At 39.8% G+C, this 19,001-nt stretch overlaps 2 long non-coding RNA genes across 3 annotated transcripts; one reads left to right on the top strand and one right to left on the bottom strand.

Moving 5' to 3' along the window:
- Positions 1-1,868: 1,868 nt before the first annotated feature.
- Positions 1,869-2,413, bottom strand: LOC117526440. 2 transcript variants are annotated; one of them, XR_004565288.1, is made up of 3 exons: positions 2,305-2,413; positions 2,081-2,266; positions 1,869-2,022 (listed from the first exon to the last, which is right to left on the bottom strand). It is a non-coding gene; the product is annotated as an uncharacterized LOC117526440 (long non-coding RNA). The 2 variants fall into 2 exon arrangements; XR_004565287.1 differs by having other exon boundaries at positions 1,869-2,266.
- Positions 2,016-13,190, top strand: LOC117526441. Its single transcript, XR_004565289.1, has 3 exons — positions 2,016-2,157; positions 4,649-4,655; positions 13,177-13,190. It is a non-coding gene; the product is annotated as an uncharacterized LOC117526441 (long non-coding RNA).
- Positions 13,191-19,001: the final 5,811 nt, after the last annotated feature.

The following is a 19,001-nucleotide window of genomic DNA, read 5'->3' as shown; positions in this document are numbered from 1 at the left end:
GTATGTATAAAGTGAATAAAATTGGTCCTAGCACAGAACCTTGTGGAACTCCATAATTAACCTTAGTCTGTGAAGAAGATTCCCCATTTACATGAACAAATTGTAATCTATTAGATAAATATGATTCAAACCACCGCAGCGCAGTGCCTTTAATACCTCCTTGAGTTGGAGGTCCAGTGGACTGCGGTGGGATTGAGGGGCAATGCCCTTGTGGGGGGCTCAGGGGGGTGAAGCCCCCTGAAGCAGAAGCTTTTTGAGGATTTTGAGGGGTAAAAAGCTACATAAATTTCATTTGAAACCCAAAATGTATCATTTTAGGAAATGCATTTTTATATACAAATAGTCCTTGCTTGGGATTGGATCAGTTGCCATAAGAACCACCCAGGAAGAACCAAGATAACATTAATGCAAACTTTATACCTGCCTGTCGGTTGTGTCATTCGCAACCAACAGGGGTGAAAAAACTCACGCATGCGCACGAATGTTCAAGCTTGGCTGATGTAAGCGCACATGCTTCAAATCCATATAGTTTTCACAAAAAATAAAAAGGTCGAATAGTTTTCTAACAGACCTCGTATTTAGCGGCATTAATATTTGCGTTTACATTATGAATATGTACGTATATGTACGTTATGTATTAAAATAACGGTATTTAATTTGGCGACCTTGTTTAACTCGCGAAATTCGCATAATAAATCCCAAGCGAATATTTGCACCTTTACAGTATTTGCAACAGGAAGGAGAAGCTCCCTTTATTTCTCAGCTTATACATACAAACATGTTTTTACAAACCAGACAAGTGTAATTGTGTGTCTACATGGGTATTTACAAGCCTACTAATCTGTTTGATATCAGAGGAGGATAGGGACCAGGGAGCAAAAATTCTCAACCCCCATGGGAAAAGTTTATCTAGCAGTTTCCCCTTTCATCGCTTAAGGGATTACTCTGGCAGAGGAAATTGAAACTTGAGGGTGTGTGATAATAGCTGTGTAACAGTTAGTGCTTGTTGCTTATTATCAATGAAAAGAAAATACATAACATTGATATCCAGATCAGAAAAAATCAGCAGAAAAAAATCAGCAGAATTCTCGGGGGGGGGGGGGGTCGGTTGAACCCCCTGAACCCCCTCTATATACGGGCATGAGATGGACAGAGGTTTTCAGATCTTGCCACAGATTCTCGATTGGATTTAGATCTGAACTTTGACTGGGCCATTCTAACACATGAATATGTTTTGTTTTAAACCATTCCACTGTAGCCCTGGCTTTATGTTTAGGGTCATTGTCCTGCTGGAAGGTGACCCTCCGCCCCAGTCTCAAGTGTTTTGCAGACTCCAAGAGGTTTTCTTCCAAGACTGCCCTGTATTTGGTTCCATCCATCTTCTCATCAACTCTGACCATCTTCCCTGTCCCTACTGAAGAGAAGCACCCCCAGAGCATGATGCTGCCACCACCATATTTGACAGTGGGGATGGTGTGTTCATAGTGGTGTGCAGTGTTACATCTCGGCCACACATAGCGTTTTGCATTTTGGCCAAAAGTTAAATTTTGGTCTCATCAGACAAAAGCACCTTCTTCCACATGATTGCTGTGTCCCCAACATGGCTTCTGGCAAACTGCAAATGGGACTTATGGTTTTCTTTTAACAATGGCTTTCTTCTTGCCACTCTTCCATAAAGGCCAAATTTGTGCAGTGCACAACTAATAGCTGTCCTATGGACAGATTCCCCCACCTGAGCTGTGGATCTCTGCAGCTCGTCCAGTCACCATAGGCCTGTTGGCTGCATTTCTGATCAGCGCTCTCTTTGTTCGGCCTGTGAGTTTAGGTGGACGGCCTTGTCTTGGTAGGTTTTCAGTTGTGCCATACTCCTTCCATTTCTGAATGATCAATTGAACAGTGCTCCATGAGATGTTCAAGGCTTGGGAAATCTTTTTATAGCCTAAGCCTGCTTTAAATTTCTCCACAACTTTATCCCTGACCTGTGTGGTGTGTTCTTTGGACTTCTTTGCTCCCAAAATTCTCCTAAACAACTCTGAGGCCATCACAGAGCAGCTGTATTTATACTGACATTAGATTACACACAGGTGCACTTTATTTAGTCATTAACAATCATCAGGCAATGTCTATGGGCAACTGACTGCACTCAGACCAAAGAGGGTTGAATAATTACGCACACCCCACTTTTCAGTTATTTATATGTAAAAAATGTTCTGAATCATGTAGGATTTTCGTTCCACTTCTCAATTGTAAGCCACTTTGTGTTGGTCTTTCACATTATTTCACAGTATTCACATTATTTCACACTATTTTGTTGGAATTCCAACAAAATAGATTCATGTTTGTGGCTGTAATGTGACAAAATGTGGAAAAGTTCAAGGGGGCTGAATACTTTTTCAAGCCACTGTATCTATGGATTGTATAAATTCAAGTATTCCTGAATTATATCCAGCAGTGGAAGAACCCAAGTCACAGATTTTGGCATGCTCTGGTTATAAGTGCTGCTTACTATTAACTCTATTAATTAAAGGCACTGCGCTGCGGTGGTTTGAATCATATTTGTCTAATAGATTACAATTTGTTCATGTAAATGGGGAATCTTCTTCACAGACTAAAGTTAATTATGGAGTTCCACAAGGTTCTGTGCTAGGACCAATTTTATTCACTTTATACATGCTTCCCTTAGGCAGTATTATTAGACGGTATTGCTTAAATTTTCATTGTTACACAGATGATACCCAGCTTTATCTATCCATGAAGCCAGAGGACACACACCAATTAGCTAAACTGCAGGATTGTCTTACAGACATAAAGACATGGATGACCTCTAATTTCCTGCTTTTAAACTCAGATAAAACTGAAGTTATTGTACTTGGCCCCACAAATCTTAGAAACATGGTGTCTAACCAGATCCTTACTCTGGATGGCATTACCCTGACCTCTAGTAATACTGTGAGGAATCTTGGAGTCATTTTTGATCAGGATATGTTATTCAAAGTGCATATTAAACAAATATGTAGGACTGCTTTTTTGCATTTACGCAATATCTCTAAAATCAGAAAGGTCTTGTCTCAGAGTGATGCTGAAAAACTAATTCATGCATTTATTTCCTCTAGGCTGGACTATTGTAATTCATTATTATCAGGTTGTCCTAAAAGTTCCCTAAAAAGCCTTCAGTTAATTCAAAATGCTGCAGCTAGAGTACTGACGGGAGCTAGAAGGAGAGAGCATATCTCACCCATATTGGCCTCTCTTCATTGGCTTCCTGTTAATTCTAGAATAGAATTTAAAATTCTTCTTCTTACTTATAAGGTTTTGAATAATCAGGTCCCATCTTATCTTAGGGACCTCGTAGTACCATATCACCCCAATAGAGCGCTTCGCTCTCAGACTGCAGGCTTACTTGTAGTTCCTAGGGTTTGTAAGAGTAGAATGGGAGGCAGAGCCTTCAGCTTTCAGGCTCCTCTCCTGTGGAACCAGCTCCCAATTCAGATCAGGGAGACAGACACCCTCTCTACTTTTAAGATTAGGCTTAAAACTTTCCTTTTTGCTAAAGCTTATAGTTAGGGCTGGATCAGGTGACCCTGAACCATCCCTTAGTTATGCTGCTATAGACGTAGACTGCTGGGGGGTTCCCATGATGCACTGTTTCTTTCTCTTTTTGCTCTGTATGCACCACTCTGCATTTAATCATTAGTGATCGATCTCTGCTCCTCTCCACAGCATGTCTTTTTCCTGGTTCTCTCCCTCAGCCCCAACCAGTCCCAGCAGAAGACTGCCCCTCCCTGAGCCTGGTTCTGCTGGAGGTTTCTTCCTGTTAAAAGGGAGTTTTTCCTTCCCACTGTAGCCAAGTGCTTGCTCACAGGGGGTCGTTTTGACCGTTGGGGTTTTACATAATTATTGTATGGCCTTGCCTTACAATATAAAGCGCCTTGGGGCAACTGTTTGTTGTGATTTGGCGCTATATAAAAAAAAAATTGATTGATTGATTGATATTAATGACTGTGAATCATTATAAGCTGATTTATTAAGGATACATGAATGGGCCACTAGTTGGCAATTAAAACTTAATGCAAACAAAACCAAGTACTTACAGATTGGCAATGTGAAATATCCTTACCGCTATAAGATGGACAATTGTGTTATTGATAACGTTGACAGTATTTGTGATGTTGGGGTTGTTATACAATCTAATTTGAAATTCTCAAACCACTGTAATTCTATTATTCAAAAAGCTCATTTTGTAATTAGAAATATTTTTAACACATTCAAGGGGCACAATTATATGTTTTATATATCTTTGTACAAAGGTTATGTTCGGCCTATCCTGGAAACTTCCAATTATGTATGGTCAACTAGGCTGAAAACAGATGTAAACAACACTGAAGCAGTCCAGCGGTATTTCACTCGTAGATTAAATGTTTGTACAGGGTTTTCTTAGCCAGATAGACTTAGACTTTTGAAGTTGGAATCCTTGCAATGCAGACGCACTAAAGCAGACCTGTTATTGTATTTTAAGGTGCCGAATGGTCTCATTACAGTAAACAGCAACAATTGTGTAAAACCTTACAGAAGTAGCAGAGGTCATGAATACAATTTGTAAACATTTTTGGGCTAATAGGATTGTAAAAATCTGGAACTCATTAGACAGAAATATTGTGAATTGTAATAATGTCATTTCATTTAAGAATGCTTTAAGAAAGTTAAATTTATGAGGTAGGGGGATTTACATGTCAATACACCCCTTGATTTTATATTGATTTTTTTGTGTTTTTTATGGTGAATAAAGTATCTATCTATCTATCTATCTATCTATCTATCTATCTATCTATCTATCTATCTATCTATCTATCTATCTATCTATCTATCTATCTTACTAATAATATTTTTTCATAGCAGCTTGATGGCCAAGGGGTTAGTGCACTTAAGAAAGCAACATAACTAAACATAATGTTCTTTGTTCAAGACCACCTACGGCCATGCTTCATTTAATGTGGATTTGCATCTGGTGTAAAACTTGTTTCAGGTTGATATGCAGATCTGCTGTGGCAACTTTGAGAAAAAAGGGACAAGCTGAGTGCTGGGAGTGGCTTGGTTTTAATGTTTTGGTTTTTTTTTTAACTCGGATTAATTGTAGTACATGACCTGATGAACTCTGTGTTTATACACAGTCTATATGCACCATGAACCCTGTGAAAGGCATGTCTGAATTTTTGTGACTAATAATAATAATAATAATAATAATAATGACTTGGATCAATAGAGCACTTTACAAGTTGCTTTATTCATTCACTCACACACACTGGCAGTGGCAAGTTACTAGTGTTGCCACAGCTGCCCTGGGGCAACCTGACGGAAGCGTGGCTGACATTCTGCACGTACAGCCTCTCCGACCACCACCTCATTCATACACAGGCAAAGTGGGTTAAGTGTCTTGCCCAAGAACACAACAGCAATATGAAGATTTTTGATTCGAACCGCCGACCCTTCGGTCATAAGATGGCGCACTCTACCAACTGCGCTATTTTCTCCCCATATAAATAGCTGAAAAACTGTTTGATTTTAGGTTTTTGTTAGATTACTGTTAATCTAGGGTGGATTGACTTTCTGCTGTTTCGCAATACCACACTCCATTCTCATCAACTGCGACCTCACCATGCACTTGATTGTAGCTACTCTTGAAAATGCAACTAGCCATGAGGTAGACCCCTTATCAGTTATAGGCAGTGGTGGGCACACTTCCGATAACATATAATTATCGAAGATAATGTTTTCATTATCAGATTATCTTTTTAAATAACTTGAAAAACCATTATCGGACCAATTATTTTCCGATTATTTTTTGTCCGGTAATTTTTAGACCGATAAACAAAGCTGAACAGCAACAAGCATTTTTTAACTTTAAAATCAGTTCAGCACCTGCTTGTTTAAAGTTTTGTAACAGATGGACAGTTATACCCTCTGCTAATAGAAAAGAGCTGCTTCTATGAAAAGCATCTCCATCATCTGTAGACAAAGGCCAAAAGAAGAGGAAAAAAAAAAAAAAATTTCCTTTAACACCATACTGATATGCTGGCAATATCACCTAAGTAGTCATCCAGAGGCATACATTTTTAACTTATGGTTCAAATTTTAACCAAACTAATTTTGGACAAGTTATTTAAAATTACTGTCATGTCTGAAGTTTTATAAAGTGAAAATATCAGATATATGTTTTAGTTTTAAAGTAATGTGATAATTTTTAAGGTTTTGTGAGCACATGCTGTTTCCAGCACTGCATTATGGGTAGGATGATGTAATCTCAGTATGATCACGACAGGACAATTGCATTTCAGACACTCTGTTCAGGATCCACGGACAACAGCATTAAACTCTAGTGCCTAAAACTCTCGTGAATATATTCTCTGGGTTTATAGATGTCATTATTGTATTTGCGTTTGTTAAATTCCATGCATTTTAAATGTAGCAGACAGGGATTATCTGGAATTTTGTTTTCAAGGCCTCTACTGCCATCTACTGGCTAGTAGTGTTCATGGCAGTATTTGCCCTAAGTACTAAGTATCTGGGCACCAAATCAACTTTTTGGCTTGGCTTTTTTTTTTTTTTTTTTTTTACAAATGAAGTTTAAAACCAAAACAACACAACAGCAAAAAAAAAAAAAAACATTACAAGACAGCTCTGCAGTGTTTGCACAGGCACAGTGCGAGCGGTTAGATGCTTGTAGCTCTTCAGCAGCAGGATACTCTCACGACGGCCGACCACAATAATATCAAACAGGTTTGATTTTCATTGGACCATACGGTCGGCGATCAGGAGGTGGTCCTGAGATGTTAAACGCAACTTGTTACTCCATGTACACTACATGATGCAGGACGCGCGATTAACCTGAAACTCGGTCCAAAAAATTCCTGCATGAAAAATCATCTTGCACAGTGTAAAGCACATTTTACAACATCATAAAACATGCGCACATTCTCTCCACATGCAAAATATTTTGCTATGACACTTCCAGGGCTCTGTAAAAATGCCTGTTTTTACAATTTAAAAAAATGGAATATTTTACAAAAGCACATTTATCTGTAAACACCAACACACGACAGATGTCAGATTAATGTGTTGGTTTACATAATGAATGACTGAACCAATCAGTGTTTAGCAGAGGCACTTTTACCCAGAATCCTTTGCAATCTGTCTGTGTTTGTTACAAAACCTCAAAATTAGTGCATTAGTCAACAATAAAAGATATATGCTATATTTTAACTTTGTACAAATGACAGAATCTCTTCTCAGATGTCTCTTCTCTCGGACCTTTTTATTTTTTCAAAAACCTGATGGATTTGAATCACGTGTGCTTGCATGAGCCTGTCGATTGTGTCATTTGCTTGTAAGCAGCCTTTGTGTAAGGTGTGTGTTGTGCACTTGGCGTTTTTTCATTCCAAGGAAAAAGACGGAACGACTGCAGCAGCACGAAACTGGGCAACAGCGAGGTGGAAACCATTTGGATTAGGAGCGGTACAATCGTAAAACGTCCACTCTCACACTGCGACCACCCACAGAATGGGTTCCCTTGTGATTACAACTCTAATTTTTTTACACAAGCTAGATCAGCTGATTACCCCGCCTCCCCCATAAAAAAAACGTAATTGGCGTGATAACGCGTCTTTGGCACTGAGCGTTACTATCTGAAAAGATGCGTTTAAGCGTCAATGGCACTCAATGAGTTAATGGAGTTATTCTATCGGTATTAATGTTATTTATAAATCAAAACCATAAGTCAGCATGACTTTATTTTTCAAGACCTCCACCTGACTGGAGCGATGTGACTGATAGAGAGTTGGCTGTATGGCTGCTCTCAGAGTGCCTCTGTACTGGGAGCTATGTAGTGAACAAGTGCTTCCAGCAGGGGCACAATGTTGAAAGACGAAAGTGTGGTCTCATTGTTTGCATCTGTTGTTACTTTTAATATTACTAGAAGCTACTCTGGCATTAAAACTTAAATTTGTTTTATTAGTAGTTGTAAATGTACCAGAGACAATATTGGAATTTATCTGTCATCGGTTATCTGTAACGTCCGATACATTTTTGGGTGGTTTATTGTTTTATCTTTATCGAACATAACTTTTCAGTTATCTGATTATCTGTTATCGAAGTTAATTTTTTGGTTATCTGTGCCCACCACTGGTTATAGGTTCTCTCTGAAGTGTGTCATGCACCTGTGTCATTGCAAAAACCCGATTAGTTCCAATTCTGCAGCCAAATGTAACATTCTTGAGCAAATATCAAGTTCCCAAACAGTGTTAAGAAAACCATTTACAGCTTTCTGCATAATGCTGTGAATAGGTTGTGTTAAGTGCACATACCATAGATCACTGCTATTCTTAAGAATTAAGGTGACTTTAGAAAGCTATGTACTTAAACTTAAGTGCGTACACCTTACATGCACTGTAATTTTCATGACTTTGAGTGCAATTTTCTCACCGCCTTAAAGAGCAGAAACCTCTCTCTGGATTTCTAGTCATTTAACGTCCGAGCTTATTCTTTGCTCAGCGTATTCACAAATTAACCACAAGTAAACATGATTTCTTTGCATAATGAGATGAGGTTTGCCTCAGTGACACAAAGAAAATAAAACAGTTGGTTAATTACATTCTCTGTTGTGTCCTGCACTCTGAGACTGTAAAGCTTCTGAAAGTGCAAACCGATGTTGCCATAACTCACAACTAAGTTTGTTCCAGACCACATTATAGTACAAGATGCTGTATGATGTCATCATTAACAAACATGACTGTTGTTATGCATTTGTGGTAACACCAGAAAAATAGTGCTTTTTCTAATCAAACTGTTAAAATATAATGACCCATTTTCAGATATATCAAAAAAAAAATTTGGCTGTTTGGTGGATTTTAAATCAGGAAATAATAATTTTGCCACTCCTTATGAGAGCATTTAATCCTCAAAACTATTTTTAATATATAACAACCAGTGCACCATACGGCATGCAAGCCTTTTCACTGGATAACACAAATATGTCAATTAAAAATAAAATGAAATAATGTGAGTGAAGGTATTTGGTACTGTATTGGGGGGTGGCTGCTTTGTGACGAGACGATTGATCCTGAGTTCATTTTTACATTACATGGGAAAAATCTCAATAAGTTGCCCTTCAGAAAGGTCCTTATTACACAAACTGCAAAGCATTTGAGAATCTGCATTAGATGGAAAAGCACTATATAAATTCATTCCATTTTTCATTAATGTGTTTCTCCCTCTCCTGTCAGTACATTTGTGATGGTGGTGTTGATGTTGTTGGTGGTGTCTGGCAATACTGATATATTTTGTAGGAGAACATAGATCCAGATTTTTAGGGAGGTAATGTTCTATAGTTTATAACAGTGTGCTTGTTACCAGATGATAGTTCAAATCCCTGTCATACAGGAAAAATCACTAAAGGCCATTGGAAAAGACCCTGAAACTCCAAGTTGCGCCTGGTGTACAGTTGAGCACCTTACATGGCAACTTGCTGAGGTTCATGTGTGTGTGTGAATGTATGGCATCATTATAAAGCACTTTCAACCTCAGATGGAAATGCACTATAGATATGCAGTCCATTTTTTTTATGTTAAGGTTTAGATTATTACGTGTTTTATTTCTTACTGGATGGCTGTGAGGTAAAACTGCAGAAACGGTGTAAAAATTTACAAAAACCTCGTAACTGTTATAATGACCTAAGCAGTGGGTCACCCCTTTGAGTCTGGTCTGCTTTAGGTTTCTTCCTCAATATCATCAGAGAGAGTTTTTCCTTAGCACTGTTGCATGTGTGCTTGCTCTAGGGGTTTGGTAAGGTTCAACCTTATTTATGTGAAGCACCTTGAGGCAGCTTTGTTGTGATTTAGCGCTATATAATTGAAATAAATTAATGCTAATCAGTCATCTAAGGTGATGACCCAACATCTTTAGTACCAGATCTTTTTGGAGGATCCTTGAGTACCGCTACAATGATGTGTCAAATGAATGGTTACTTAGAGAGACTTGGAATAATATCACTTGCTTTGTGATCAACTGGATGGATTGACTGTCACAGCCAGGGGGCACATAAGGTCACAACTCTATTCTCCAACAGGAAATCCCCTACTTGTTCTATTGCCCAGGTGTCACAACACAGATGAGGGGTTGGAGTTTGACACCTAGCTGGTACGATGCCATAGGGCATACACTGAATTTTACTTCTTCACTGTTGGATGCATACATAGCGTACTCATGACCAGTTGATTGTTGGCAGAGTCATGGCCATACACTGAAACACGTTTTAGAAAGGACAGATCAAGTGTGTGTGTGTGTGTGTGTGTGTGTGTGTGTGTGTGTGTGTGTGTGTGTGTGTGTGTGTGTGTGTGTGTGTGTGTGTGTGTGTGTGTGTGTGTGTAAAATGTTCTTGTTAACAGTACCAATCTGTTTCTTCTTGTTCATGTTTGTAAAGTTACTGCAGACAGAAGGTTCAAGGGGTGTCATGGAGTGAATAATCTGTATTTTTTTAATTGGTACTATTTTGCTATATTAATCTACAGTACCAGTCAAAAGTGTGGACACACTTTACCATTAGTCGAATGGCTAGTGAGCTGGTAGTGCAAATTAACGTGTTATTTCAACAACCAGAATATTGAGTATATTTACTGTTGGGTGCCCTTCTGTGTTTCTTCTACACAGCCACAGGTTGACCACACTTGACCACACATTCACATTAATATCTTCATTTCCACCAGGCGGTCTGGGTCAGTACGGCACAGTATGGTATGATTTGGAACATTTAAGCATGGTTTGGTTTGTGTTTCCAGCACCAGCAGTACCCTTTCTTTGATAGGTAGAGCATAGTAGACATCAACTGTGACCACCAGGAAAGTCTGCACCTCCTCGTTTGACCAAGCTTGTCTGCTTTTCATTGATATTCTTCATTTGACAGGATTCTGTATAGTGCACAGATATTTAAAATGCTGTGTATATGTTCAAAGGGATTCTCTATAGTGTGTAAGTTGTCACAGGGTGATGACACGGTCCTGTGTTGCTATGAGTTAATCAATGGACACCAGTGGGTTGCTCCTCCCTTTTCTTATCATTCCATAATCTTGGTGCCCCAATCAAAGGGTGCTAAAAAGTGGCAGGCACATGCTAAATCTGAATGTGGAAATGCACAAAATAGCATTCTGTACCGTGTCATGCCAAGCTGGACCGCTTGGTGGAAACGGAGCTAATGAAAATTCCATCATGAAATGGAAAATCAATTGAGGCCAATATGGCTGGAGAACTAATGAACCAGCACTGACATCACAAATATTGCTGAACAGCAGGTTCAAAAGATGAAGGTAACATTTCAGAAACCTTTTTGCATGATAAAGTTAGACAAAAACATTTTGGACATGATTAATGATCACGGTTAATCAGGACAACTATGTTAACAAGAACCTATACAGCTGATCATTAACCACAGTCATCACGCTCAGTATTATTTCAGACAGTGCAGAGTTACAGCAGGTATTACATATTAAATTAGAAATAGCAGGGCAGCCTACCTTACACCATGAATACAAATCTTACATTACAAAATTCCATTAGGCACACAGGGAGAAACACTCCAAAAACCTTGTTTCATTATGCCTACAGGCCTCCAATTAGATCTGTGTGTGGTGGTATAAATAGGCTCCTCTTCATCAGGTTTGCCAACATACTTTCCAGTTCTTCCATTATACTCAGACAATACACAATCCTGGCCAAAACTATTATCCAGCACAGAATGGAAATTCGACACATACTGGGAACAAAATCTTCTACATGGTGTCTACAATTAAATAATAGTAACATTGCCTTACCTGTGATATGAAGAAAAACTAATTATTCTTAAAGAAAATATGAAAAATATTTGATAGAACAGCATATTCCCATCTTCAGAAGACAGGAACACCATATGCTATTCTACTTCAGCAAAAATCAAAGATGCACAATATGTTTTTCCTCAGAGGCCTGACCACTTCCATTTCTCTAAAGACTGCTGTCAAAGGTGAAAGACAGTGTAGTCACAGGTGTGTGACCATTTGAGCCTGAGGGGTTACGTTTTGTCTGTGATAATGAAATTTTGATTGGTAAACAATTTAAGACTGCCTCACGGCCGCTCTCACTTTATTTTTCACTGAGGCATTCTGTTATACATGTAAGTCAGTCTTTCGACTGAAACGCCAGAATTTAATTCTTCGTTCAATATAAAATACCCTGGCTGCCTTGCAGTTACTCACACTAGATACGGTCATGATTCAGATGATGGGACACAACAATCACATCTCTAACCTGTCTCAGTCTAAATAGGAGGCAAATATTTGTCACTGTTTTCAGCCTGTAAACTATGAAAACATGCATCAAAAGTTCAGTCACTTTTTTTTTTTATTGTTGGCAGAACCCTTACAAGGAAAACCTTTAATGGTCAGTTGATATTTATTATCTGATAGGGTATAGGCCTCCCTAATAAATCAAGACGTTATACATAAGATAAGAATCTGTTCAACTGTCTGGTAACGGAGGTGGAGATAAGATTTTAGAAGTAGTATTCACTTTGATGTCTTGAATAGACATGATTCATATTCTTATCTGCTGCCTCTGTAGCAGATAGGAAATGGGTCTCCGTGAATGAATAACCACACTAGGAATTGTCAGTCTTAGGTCAATGCATTCAACATGCTCATCCTTAAAATTTTGAAGTCATTACTATTCATATTATTTTATGATATTATTGGAAAAATGGTCGGGTTGGGCTGACAAGGAAAAGAAACCAGACCCTCCACCACAATAAACACTTGGTGACATGATCTGGGGCCCCTTCAGACGTAGTACGAATGTGGCCGAATTGCACATGAAGCAGGAATTGTATGCAGTACGTGTAAATTCGTAGCTGCCTCCAACACGTCGTACACCTGTTGCTACAACTATTTGCGCACACGATCGCGGAGTTCTGTATTGTATTCTTTTTTTTTTTTGTATTCTTTTAAGTATTATTTATATCAATGATATTCACTAATTATACAGCTGGTTTTTATTTTATTTTTCTAAACATCAGTGACACGATGTGGTGCACCACGTCCCAGCTGCTCACACTGTGTTCCTAGCTCGCACAACACCGTCGCGTGCATGATACCGTCACAGTGGGATCATGCATGCAAGCCGTCGGCTCGATGTTTTCATGGTTCCATCATTCGAACTGTTCAGTCGTGATTTGCCCTGATTTGTACTTATTCGTACTATGTGTGAAGGGGCCCTTAGCAAGGTTGATAACCCATATACAGAGATACCCAAGGTGGATATGGTAATGAAGAAGATGTATTGAACAATACACAGTGTTAAAACAAACAAACAAAAAAAACCTCATGAAATAACAGACTACAGATTAACAGACATTCTTCCAGCTGTAGGGAACTGGGGTATCGAGGCCTCCAAACTCCAAACAGATGGTGAAGTTGTCCTCCTGGTATTACAATTTTGTTTTTGTTTTTTTTTTGCTTCCATCTAGGAGGCAGGTATGATCCCAGTAGATTGGAAGGAAGGACTTGTCGTCCTTATCTGGAAAGGAAAGGGTCATCAATTGGAATGTAACAACTGTGTGCCTTGCAAGGTATTTACAAGGCTAATTCTCAACAGTAGCCCCTTCCACTTCCTTTGCTCAGCAATCAGAACAGTATGGTTTCATGCCCAGGAAGTCAACTGTTGAACACTAGCTGTTTGTTCGTTTTGTTTCTTTTTTTATTCTCACTTGTATATTGGTCTAGTATCAGCTCTAGTATTACCTCATATATTTAAACCTCAAGTGACCAAGCTATTTTAGCGACTAATATGACCAAGTGGGATCATTTATGACCCCATTGACTTTATATTAGACTAGTTCTATATAAATAATTGTTTTAGGGTTCTTCATCATTATTCACTCTCTAATATATTTGTCCATCATCCTTTTCATTCTCACTCTGGGCATCAAGAATCGGTGTCAATGCTTGTGCAGCTATTCTAGGTCTGTTGCCCATGTGTCCTTGCAAAACAGTAAAATATAATGATTAGAGTTGGCAAATTACAATACCATCGAAAATCTCATAGATCTTCCCAGGGTCATAAGTGACCTTGTACAAGTTTGGCTTATACTTGCCGCACAGATTGGCCAATCCTTGCCATTTGTTCTAAGAACAAAAGCAAGACAACTAGATTGCCTAATTAATGGTAAGAAACTTTTTTCCCAATTAAAATTAGAAAAATTGTTCTCAAAAATGTAACTCGGGGTAATAAATGTGTTATGGTTAGGGGTTCAGGTGGAGCCAATCCAAACAGGCAATGGACCCAAATGCTGAGAGCAATGACGAGAACAGGAATGAAGAAAAGGAGATTTATTTATAATAACCATGCAACAGAAGTAAATAACTGGATGAGGGAGCCTGGGGAGTGAATACAGGGTCCGCTCTGGGCGGTGGAGCCGGGAGCTGCAGTGCAAAACGGAACCAGGGAGTACGTGGAGTACGAACTGGTTGGAATCCAGGAGCCACAAACAGAGCTGAGGATGAAGGTACGTTCTGAGGAGACGAGGAGACAAGGGTGAGTGAATGCACTCGTAACACAGGAGGCTCAATAGCAGAAAATACTGAGTTCAGCACTGTTGCTTAGTTCAGGACTGTTCACAGTTCAGGAATGTTCAGAGGTCAGTAATGCAATAAAGCAGCAGCACAACCATGATGCCAGTTCAGTTTAGCTGGAGTTCAGCTTCAGGAATGTCTTGAAAGTTCATATGAGGTCAGCACTCAGTTCAGTACAATTCAGGAATAAACAGAAGACGTTCACAGGCAGCAGCTTGATGAGAATGGGATCTCAGGAAAGCAGCTGAACAGGAACTTAGCTGATGGGGTACTCTGTCAACAGACAGCAGGTGAACAGCAGCACAGCTGAGCGCCCCTAAATTGGTGTGGCATCATACAGGAATAGCGGCCGTTACGGCGTGGAAGCCAGCAAATGTTGCGGCATGGAACCCAGCACAGGAAGGCGTCTGGAAACACCAAAGATCAGAGAACTCTATTATGAGAAATAGAGCGGCCAGGTTACCTTGAAGATAAGCTGTGGGAAGCTCAGAATTCACGCTGAGGAAGTCTGTGAAATCTCTCGGAAGGTTCTAGTATCAGGCTGGTATGTGGTCTCAAGCTGATCTCAGATTCTGATGTGATTCAGGTGTGAGATTCTGGCCCAGATGAGCTGAAAGCCAGTGTTCATCAGAGGCAGATGACTCACAAGTGTGGGAAGCAGATGAATCTCAGGTGTGAGAACATGCTCCTCAGCTCCGCTGCGAGCCACTTGGAGGAAAAAACAAACAACACACAAAAGGGACAGACAAAGGCAGGGGGTCAAGGCAGCCCACGACAAAATGACCCCATTCTGTCGCTTGAGGGTTAACAATATGGACATCTTTTTTTTTTGTTTTGTTTTTTTTGCTCTTTTTCATTTTCTACTAAATTTAATTTGTGAAAACAGGGATGGTATTGCATTCACTCTACCGTACTGTTGTGATGAAAAGGGAGCTGAATCTTGGGTGAGAATCTTCATTCTCACCCACACTTATAGTCATGAGGGTTGGGTGATGACACAAAGAACTAGATTGCAGGTACATGCAGCCAGAATGGGTTTTCTCAGGAGGATGGTTGGTGTCTCAGAGATACGGTGAGAAGCCCGGTCATTATGAGATCCTCAGAGTCGAGCCTCTGCTCCCTCATGTTGAAAGGAGCAAGCTGAGGTAGTTTGGGCATCTGGTAAGGATGTCCCCTGGGAGCCTCCCTAGGGTGGTGTTCCAGGCACGTCCAGCTGGGACGAGACCCTGGGGAAGACCCAAGACTAGGTAGAAAGATTATATCTCCACACTGGCTTGGAAACGCCTCGGTATACCCTAGTCAGATGTGGTTAGTGTGGACTGGGAAAAGGAAATTTGGGGTCCCTTGCTGGGGCTATTGCTCCCTGCGACCCAATCACAGATAAGCACTTGTTTGTATGTATGTAAAAAACAGTCCCCAAGGCTGAAGCTGCAGCACCAGAACCAAACAGAGATCATCTCCAAACCAACTGTCTTAGGCGCACATCCATATTATTGAAATTATCAAGCCCCATCACCATGCCCATGTCATCACTAGCACTCTCAAACCATCCTAGGCCCAAATTTGACAAGGATAAGTCCTACTGACCACATGTTAATTTACATCCACATTTTCCTTTTTCATCGATACAGTTGCCTTCAGTACAAGCTGATTCAGAACAGTTCATGAGTAGCAAGTAAATCTAATTACATTGTCTCATTGTCCGTTACATTTTTTAAAGAATGATTTTGAGTGAATAAATGTTTTTTTTCTAAGAAACAGGTTTAAAGGAAACAGGTTTAAAGGAACACAAAATTACTTGATTGGCAGTATGTAAGTAAGTCCCTTCGGCTGCTCCCTTGTTTGCGCTCGGGATCACCACAGCAAATCCAAGGTGGATCTGCATGTTGAATTGGCACATGTTTTGTCCTATCTTGACAACCTGTTGTACGTGGTCTAGGGCACATAGTGCAAGTGAATTTGGGGCATGTTTGACTCAGCTTGGTTTCACAATGTTTTGTTTGTTTTGTGATATCGTCATTTAATGTATCATATTTGCATAAACGTTGGCAAGTTTGGATTTTTAACCATAACCATAAAACTATAAGCCCCCCCCCACCCAATCATCTCAAATTTCATGATAACAACACTAAAATGTAACACAATTTGTGATGCAATAACAAACTTGGCGTTAGATCGGGTTGGTTTGCTTGTAGTGGGTTAGCACTGTGTCCTTATATCAAGGAGGCCCTGGGGTCAATTCCCACCTGGTCCTTTCTTTGTGGAGTTTGCATGCACTCCAGTGGGTTCCATTTGTTGGTGCTATCCATCAGCCAAGCTGAGGCATAAGAAAATCACAGTAAAAAATTATATAACTGGAGTTAATTTTAAGTATTTCCCCATTAATTTTTACTTTCATTTTTTTGCAACATTTTTGTTTTGAAATCACTTTTATGGCAGCTTAATGTATTAATGTTAATCTCTGTGTACAGGAAGAGTGTATGCATGTCAGGACCGGCCTATACCTAGGTTTCCCTTACAGATTTGCGCTAACGTTCTCAGAATGTTGACAACGCATTTTAGTATTTCCATGAACCCTCTGAGGTTAGTAGATACACTGGTGCAGCAAACACATGTTTCTATTAAACCTCTGGGGCCGACGCCGTCGTATACGACGGCTAAGACAAAGCTTTACTAAATTATAAATAACTTTTTAATGATATGAGACAGAAACTTACATTTTTTGCTGAAAAGTTAACTCCACAGACTTTCGAGCCAGCCACCGGCCATCTTTGCACTCCTCATAGAAGCTGTGTGATGACGTGCGCAATGTGAGTGTCCAATCGGAATTGGTTCACCGTTACATAGTTTTCCAAACTCCAATCGTAGGGCAGATTTACCTCACGTGGAAAGCCAAAGATTGTTTTCAGGAGTGATATGTTACTAGTTGGCCCATTTGAATAGCCCCCTGGGTGCACCAATGAGTACATACTATTGGGGTCCAATGTGCCCTGCGCCATTACGCACAGCGATCAGTGAAAGCAGACGGATCAGACGGGGAGCCTCTGATGACAATCTCACGTGCTCAAACAAAGAGTGTGTAACTATGAGGATTGCTCCACTAGTTTGCATGTGAATGTTACTGGACAACTCTGTTGCTTTCTCGGCATAAAGCACTGTTTACCATATCAATGGAACAAGGGGGAGGGCCGCTCCTCAGACTGTAAGGAGTCAAAGTGGGCCAAAGTGTGAATGAAAGCTGCTAGCAGCGCGGAACACTCTAAAACACAGTAGAAGTAGAAGTTTGTGATGTAACCTTTGTGTAATAGCAGACATAAACTGCTCTGAGATGAAGACAAAACGCATAGACCATTTTGTATATATTGATCAAAATGTGCATTTGTGTTTATTGTTTGAACCTTTTTGTTGTACAGTCTTTCACACAAGACCTCAAATTACCTTTATAAAAACAGTTGTTTATTATCATTTGCTGTGTGTTTTGAATAAATGTGTGTGGAAAATTCTTCCCGCTTTACGTTCTTCCTTTCTTATTTCTGATTGTAAACCTTTATTACACTTATAAAATACAACAAAAGCATATACATTGTGAAAGCACAGGTTGTCATGAAAAAAGAGACATAAAACTTGATTGTGGGATGCAGGGAGAGCTGTGAACAGCAATAATAAAACATTTATGCCAGGCGAATCAACTGTCCAAAAAATGCAAATCAGTGATGGACCATCACAAAGACTTTGTTCGCCCACCTCCTGAAACTACAGTTTCATGTCTACTTTCAGTCCCTGTTCTAGACAATCCTTGCCTCACAGCCACTCCCAGATAAGGTTACATGTCTCTCTCTCTCTCTCTCTCTCTCTCTCTCTCTCTCTCTCTCTCTCTCTCTCTCTCTCTCTCTCTCTCTCTCTCTCTCTCTCTCTCTCTCTCTCAGCCTGTTGTTTTAACAGGGCTCATTCAGAGTACACTGTTGCTGTGCTCACGAGTCAGATGAATTCATGAAATCACGTTTTACTGTTTTATTTAATCCTAAAGACAAAGTATATTGCAATTAAAAAAGTGGATGGACTATTTTCTTTTTCCAAGATATGCAAGTTCCCCCCCCACCCCCAACAGAGTAAGAGAATTTGTTTTTTGTTTGTTGTTGTTGTTTTGTTTTTTGTGAAGGATGTTCCACTTTTCATCTAATAAAACATGCATTCATTCATTCATTTTTGGCTGCTTATCTGGGGCTCATCACAAAGGCAGTAGATCTCACATGTTCCTATCCTCAGCCAAGCCCTTTAACTCTTGCCAGGAAATACAAAGGTGTTCCCAAACCAGCCGGGAAATATAATCCCTTCGGTGTGTCCTGGGTCTTCCCC

The sequence above is a fragment of the Thalassophryne amazonica genome, chromosome 15, assembly GCF_902500255.1.
Source record: "Thalassophryne amazonica chromosome 15, fThaAma1.1, whole genome shotgun sequence".
In the NCBI taxonomy this organism is placed as follows: Eukaryota; Metazoa; Chordata; class Actinopteri; order Batrachoidiformes; family Batrachoididae; genus Thalassophryne; species Thalassophryne amazonica.
This window is presented reverse-complemented; position numbering and strand designations above follow the sequence as displayed.